Consider the following 7,539-nt stretch of genomic DNA (forward strand, 5'->3'; position numbering starts at 1 on the left):
ACATATTGAAGATATATCAAAATCCAGTCTTCAAATGGAAGGCACTAATGCTCTACTGATAAATGGTTGTCACCTCCTTACACTAGTGTCATCAAGTGAAAAAACAGTCCTGCATCAACAGTGAGAAGAATTGAGATACTGAAACATGCAAAGGGCAAAAAGGACAAATGAAAGTAGAGCTATGGCAAGCTTTTCAATCTGCGGAGTGATGACATTGTAATGTCAGTGGTGTGCCCAGTCCATTTGGCATTCACAGGCAGACAATTTTTAACTTCCCTTTTCTTTTCTTTTTTTGCCTTCAAGTGACAGTTGACTTATGGTGCCCTTGTAGACTTTTCAAGGCAAGAGATGTTTGGAGGTGGCTTGCCACTGCTGCCTTACTGTTGCCAGTGCTTAGCTTGTGAGATTTGACAAGATCAGGCTGGCTGGGGCTATTCAGGTCAGGGCTCTTCCTCTATATGTCAAAATTATTTTTAGTAATAATCAGGAAATATAACAAATAACAATAATGGCCAGAAAGAAGGTTTAGGTGGGAAGTCATGTTGGTTTGAAGCAGCAAACAAAGTTTGGTTTTAAAGGTGTCATTGGACCTTAACTTAGCACAGACAAATAAATTCTTTTATTTAACTTTATACATATAATTGTGAGGCTCCGGGGGGGTCCCGTGAGATGGGTGCCCCCTTCTGCTCAGGTTTCCAAAAGAAGATGGACATAACACCAGCTTGGGATAATGTCTGGGCTTTATTGAGGTACACCAGCAAGGTGAGAGGTGGAAATGGGTTGTGATGCTTTCAGTAGAGCTTCCTGAAAAGGAGTCTGACTTGCTGGATGTCTCCTGACTGCCCACTTCATTGTCAGTCTGGAATTTCTTCCCCTCCACTTCAATACCTCTCCTGAAAGTTGCTCCTCTGTCAATAGTCCTCCATTCCTTCATACTCCTCTGCTGTTCCATGCCTTCTCTTTCCTAGTCAACAAACAAACCCTGTCCTCTCTCCCCCATTTTTATCCTCCTCCCTTTCTTATATCCTCCCTCCTTGTTAGGACATCTGAGTTTACCCTTTTCCTTTCCTATTTCACAGATTTTTTTGCTTTTTGTTTCCCTCCCAGCCTCATCTCCAGGTCCACTGCTCTCGGCCTCGGCTGTTCGTGGGTTGACTCCTCCCTTTCTGTCCTTCTCCAGGTAAGTCTTGTAGGCTTGGGGGAGAAGGGTTGGAGGTCTCTCTCTCTCTCTCTTCCCCCCCAACCCCTCCCTTTCCTTCCCTCTAATCTCCTCCCTTTTCCAGTCTTTTGAGTAGCAGTGGGGGAAGACGTTAGGTCTCTCTTCCTGGGTCTCTTGGTGTTTGCTGCTGCCCCCAGGGCTGTAGTTGGTCCCCCCAATGGTTCCCCACCTACCCAAAGTCTCCTTCACCCCTTGGGTCCAATCACTGTGACAGCATCAGTGTTGGTGGAGCTGGCCAGGAAGGGGCCTGCTCGCTCCAAGCAGGAGGCCTCAGCCTCCTCTGCCATGGCAGTGCCAGTAGGTTGGGCCCCAGCATCTGCATTGGCTGCAGCAAGGTATACAACTGTCTCTGCCTTGGCCCTGCCTGGGGGAAGTGTGGCCTCCAGGCCCTAGGCCAACGTATCAATGAGGCCTGCAACCTTAATCTTCCCCACAGTGGCCCCAGCGTCCAAACCTTGGACAGCCAGGTCCTAGGCTGCCGTAGTGGTGGGGATCACCACCACAACCTCCCCCATGTCTGCAGGGGAAAGGTAGGGTCACTCCGGATCAATCATGTTTGCTGCCAAGGGAAATTTTAAATTGAACAAAATCAAAATGGAAATCGCATTCTGTGTAGATGGCAGGGACTGAATCAACCTGGAATAAAAGCTCCATGCAGCTTACACCCTAGTTTCCTGAGCATTCCTTTGCTGAGGCGTAAGTGAGGGGCCAATTCAGGTCTGTGCCTGAAGAAATAGATTTCAATGCGGAAATGGATGAAAAATTCAACTCTTTAGAAAAGCATATCTAAATGATATCTCAATAGTGGAAACCGTCTGATATGAATATTCACCCTGCTATTAGAGCCAGTTTGGTGTAGTGGTTAGGAGTGCGGACTTCTAATCTGGCATGCCAGGTTCAATTCTGCGCTCCCCCACATGCAACCAGCTGGGTGACCTTGGGCTTGCCATGGCACTGATAAAGCTGTTCTGACCAAGCAGTGATATCAGGGCTCTCTCAGCCTCACCCACCCTGCAGGGTGTCTGTTTGGGGAGAGGAATGGGAAGCCTCCTTCTGGTCAGGAAAAGCAGCATATAAGAACCAACTCTTCTTCTTCTTCTTCTTCTTCTTCTTCTTCTTCTTCTTCTTCTTCTTCTTCTTCTTCTTCTTCTTCTTCTTCTATTAGGCTGAAATGGATGCCAGCCTTATCACTGGTCAGTTTTGCTCCCCCCGCATGGCAGCAGGAGGTAGCAAAATCATCCAGTGAAAATCATCCAGTGAAATGGTTAACCCTTTCAGGAGATTATACTCTACTTTATTCCAGTATTCACAACAGCTCAAAACCTAAGAGAAATCTTGCTAGTTTCTACATAAAATTGGAGTAGGGTGTTCATATAAAGGTCTCTATTGCTGGGCTAAAGGCTTCCTTTCTGCAGAGGCATATAGATGAAATGGTTTCTGTTCAAATAAAGTAGTCTGAGAAAGTGTAGTTATTGTGGAACCATCCCTTGAAGACATAAAGAAAATCGGATTTACTGTTAGCTTTGGAGAAACTGAACTGGTCTCCTTTTAGTTTAATCTAAACAATTGTGATAAGCGCTAACATTTCCATACAACATCAAAGTCTGAGGAGCAGAAATCTTTTTGAGTAAACAGTCCTCAAACATTCAATTATTAGTAACAGAGCAGGGAATTTATTAACATGAGAGAATTAAATTAATCAAAAGCTCTTTTAAAAAATGCAAATCAGTACAACATGATAGTCCTAATTTAGAATAATTTTCCTCCCCCATCTTTAACAAAATATTACAAAATCACATTTGACACATTATCAACAATTTAACAAACCAAAATTGTAGAATGTCTTTATCTCACTAAATTACTCTCCTTCTATGATTCATTTCCTATAAATTCCCTAAAGTTCCAGTCACAAAGCTAGGATTGAGAAGTTCTGAAGGCCAAAGACATCAAGTTTTGCAGACATTTATTCTCTTGGCTTCCATGAGAAAGGAATATTTTAAAATAGTTTACTTTGATGGTAGCAAATTATCGGCCAATTCCTACAGTATATGTGCCATTTGGGGCTGTTTCAGCACAATTCCTTCACTGTTGCTATGTCTGAAGCTCTGGGCCACACAAAAACAATCCACTGCAGCTAGAGCTGTTCTTCACTTTACTTATTTGCACTTCCTCATGTTTCTCACAGGTGGTGTTATTAAAAGGATCTGTGTCATGGACTTTCTCCACACTGTGTTACTTCATCAGTTCATGAAGAAACCATGCTAAACCTGGTATCATGCTACTCAAATGATCTCAGACCATTGTTCAGTTGACCAGGAGATATTAAAACAATAAGGACACTTCCTCCAAGGAGATGATAGAGAAGGAAGATATGCTCTGCTATGAGTGAAAAGGAGGCAGAGCATATAACAGCAATGTTTCACTGGAACTGCACTACCATGTCAGGTTTTCAAAACTATTAATCTGAGTAGAAACCATTAAAAATAAGTCTCCCACTTGGTACACACATCTTGCACAACTGCACAACCTCTCCACATCATCCTCTCCCCTACGGGAATTTAAATATATAGCATTTAAAGGTCCGTTTATCAGACCGCTTAAAAGAAAGGATAAATGAACAAAGTCATTTAAAATTAAAATATTTTAAATAAACTAAATAAACATGTTTTGCATTAATGAGATGGCTGAATAAGGGGATTCCTTAAGGGATACATGCATTTTTTTAGGAATCATATTTGCATCCTAACCTTTCTCCAAAACCAACAGCAGCTATTGTATTTATTTATTATTGTGCTTATATAACCTACTCAGAGCCTCTTGTGGTGCAGAGTGGTAAGGCATCCGTCTGAAAGCTTTGCCCATGAGGCTGGGAGTTCAATCCCAGCAGCCAGCTCAAGGTTGACTCAGCCTTCCATCCTTCCGAGGTCGGTAAAATGAGTACCCAGCTTGCTGGGGGGTAAACGGTAATGACTGGGGAAGGCACTGGCAAACCACCCCGTATTGAGTCTGCCATGAAAACGCTACAGGGCATCACACCAAGGGTCAGACATGACTCGGTGCTTGCACGGGGGCTACCTTTACCTTATAACCTACTCAGTTTAAACAAGATCAAAAATAATTTCTTTTTATTTCAAAAAGGAGAGAGTTCACAGTTATGACAGTGTGATCCCACCTTGTGACACTTGCATTTGTGGAAATAACTATAACCCAACTAACAACAGATATCATCTTTGGAACAATCTAACAACAACCATCTTTGGAACAATATTCAACACATCTAACAACAACCATCTTGGGAACAATACCATCTTTGGAACAATATTCAACACATCTAACAGCAACCAATAGTTAACAATTCAGGCCTGTTGGATTTGGGCAGACCAGGGACTCAGTCTTTCTGACTTCTGTCCAGGCAGTCCCTTGAAGGAGCACCAACTTGCAGGTGTGCTGTGTTGGAAGATCTTCTCTGAAGTCTCTGGTACCTTTTCATTCAGATGGAAGGCAACAGGGTACAAACATTTTGTACCAGCTGCAACTTCTGGATCAAGGATAAGAGCAGGCCAGCATAGAGTGAGTTACAGAAGTCACTTCTGTAATATGGAGATGACCATCGCATGGGTCACTGTGGCTAGGTGTTCTGGGGCCAAGTAGCCTCGCATGGGGCAGGTGGGAAAATGCCATCTTGGCTACCTTCATGACTTGAGCCTCTATAGAAAAGGAAGCATCAGTGGTCACCTCTAAATTCCTGGCTAGGGGTGCAATCTCCAACTACATCCCTGGCTAGGGAGACGTGCTTCCTGATCTGGACCCTCCCTAGTCCCAGGACCTCCGTATTGGAATGGTTGAGCTTACAAAGAGGTCTTCCATTCTAACTATTTCATTTTTACAAGGAAGAATCAAAGAACATGAGCATATGGCCTTACTGGGTTGCTTTTGACTCTCGAAAAGTAACATGAATAAGTAAATCTGACTTGATATGTCTCTGGGGGTCCATTCATTGTATGACTTCAAAAAATATATAATGGAGAAGTAAGTCCAAATCCACACACATGTTGATGATTAAGGATTTCTTAGGGGCATGCAAATGAGTTTGTCAAAAGGTAAGTAGGATCATCTATCATAATGGCATTAAGGAGCAATCAGCAACAACACAGCGTGTATAACAATCAGAAGAACCCTATTATCTTGCAACCTCCTCTGGGACAAAACAGCAAATAAAACAATCGGAGAGGGGGGAAAGTACATTATCATGAACTGATTTCTCTGAGAAGGCTTGGTGGGGAAAGCAAAGTCTGAATCAACTCACCAGCCTAACAGTGTTCATGCTGTGCTTGATTTATCTAATCAGCAACATTATACACCCTCTGGACAAATGTAACTTATACTGCTCCTAGGTGAGCATAACCTATAGTTCTCTCCAGATAGATCTCCTAATGAGTTTAGTGCAAATAATGATGGAAATCTAACCAGGAGAGAAAAAAGTATTGGAGCAAAGGCTAGACTCAATCAAATGTTCACAGAGCTATACAAATAGTGTGCTTTCTTCTTCTTAGCCTAGCTGAAGAAAAATGAGAAGGGATTTTTTAAAACTTTAATCTGTTCCTGATTTAGTTTTGACCTTTGTTTTTAAAAGTAATGCCAAATGGACTGGATGGTTAAACAGGAATAGCAATGAATAATTCCTCCTGACTGTTTGTTTACTCATTTGGTGTTCAGGAAGTAAAGGTCACCTAGTCAGGCAATGCATTTCATTTGGACAAACATGTGTAGTGAGAACAAACAATTGCATGTACAAATTTGCATCTCAGGTTCAGGCAACTTAGAACCTTCAGGCTATGATTGACAAGTGGGACCACAGTCTCATAGATCAAAGAGTACATGAAAATGTCTGAGTACAAAATATATCTCTGTACAATACAAATTCTGCAGAATAAGAAAAAAGTTACATGCTCAAAAATGTTACTAGCTAACTGCAATGTAAAAGCTAATTCTTTATCTCTCCTCTTATGCACAAAAAGACACACTACTCCTTTAAAAATATCACTTCACACAGTATATAAACAATCATTATTTCTATCAGTATAATTTAGTACAATTTTCTGTGTAGGAACCATCATATAGAGTTTTTGTCTGCCACTAAGGAAAACATATTCAACATGGATTGTGAGCTAGACTTCGGGGAAAAGAGGAAAGAATATTCTGACCTGTGCCACTAGCTGGCGATCCAAGGGTCACTGGGAAATGGCACCAGAAAGAACACCTGATTCAGGAAAGGGTAATGGCTCACTGGTGAAGCATCTGATTGACATAGAGAAGATCCCAGGTTCAATCTGCAGCATCTCCAGTTAAAATAATCAAAAACTTGCTGATGCGAAGACCTCTGTCTCTAAAGACACTGCCAGCCTGAATAGACAATACTGACCTTTCTTGACCAGTGATCTGATTCAATATAAGGCCCCTTCATGTGTTTATACACTTGCTATAGCAAGTAAAAACCAGTTATCAACCAGTTAATGAATAGCCCCTGGAAGCATGCCTCCCCCATCCTGACAAGAAACCTTTCTTCCAAGTGCCAGAAGGGAAGGATGTGCTGACTTTTATGACTGACCGAGTACAAAGAGCTGAAGAATAGTTGCACGGCTTCCATCCAGTCATGAATTTTAATAACAGAAAATCAGCCAGGCCCAACTATATCCTATCAAATTGATCCTCTTCCCCTTGCTTTCCCATCCATTTTTCTTCCCTTATGTGTGTTGCCTCTTAAACCCGTGAACAGGGTTTTTTTTTCTTGTCATGAGTCACTTTAGAAAATAGTTGCCTGAACAGATGTAGCCAGGCTTGTTGAAAAGCCACTTGCTTTTCCTGTTTCTGGATTAGAAATCCTATAGTTTGTGAAATATTAAAAATGACTAGTACTAATAATTATTTTGTGTTATTTAGATATTCAAGGGTCCTCATCCAGATAGAGTTAGGTACAGGTAAGCTCTAATTACCAAAAAATGTGCAATTCTTTGTTCAGTATGCATAAAACACCTTGCTGCCACTTTAAGTGTGTGTGTGGGGGGCGGGACTTAGTATAAAGTAACATACATTTTTATAATGAGGCTCAGGACTGTTGTCAAGGTTGATTGACATGCAGGGTGACACTTTGGTCAAATAACTCAACATGGCCACAGCTTTATTTCTACCAAAGGGGTTCATCCCCAGGCTTGAAGAAGGAAGCCTACAACCCACAGCTGTCCAGCTGCACCATAACCCAGAGTCTAGTGGTGCCCTGGGACTGGCCTGTTACCCAGCCAGAAAGGCAAGTCCCTTGCCAC

The 7,539-nt window shown here is 42.1% G+C and overlaps 1 long non-coding RNA gene across 2 annotated transcripts in view; it reads left to right on the forward strand.

Annotated features, from left to right (window-relative positions):
• LOC143819714 (uncharacterized) overlaps window positions 1-7,258 on the forward strand; it is a 28,956-nt gene extending 21,698 nt beyond the window's left edge. Inside the window, exons 4-5 of one of the 2 annotated variants that reach the window (XR_013225055.1) lie at window positions 1,108-1,180; window positions 7,160-7,258. This is a non-coding gene — a long non-coding RNA (uncharacterized LOC143819714). Of the gene's footprint in view, window positions 1-1,107; window positions 1,181-3,404; window positions 3,831-7,159 lie in introns of those variants that run through there. The other variant, XR_013225057.1, reaches the window with a different exon arrangement.
• The last annotated feature ends 281 nt before the right edge of the window (window positions 7,259-7,539 follow it).

The sequence above is a fragment of the Paroedura picta genome, chromosome 10, assembly GCF_049243985.1.
Source record: "Paroedura picta isolate Pp20150507F chromosome 10, Ppicta_v3.0, whole genome shotgun sequence".
In the NCBI taxonomy this organism is placed as follows: domain Eukaryota; kingdom Metazoa; phylum Chordata; class Lepidosauria; order Squamata; family Gekkonidae; genus Paroedura; species Paroedura picta.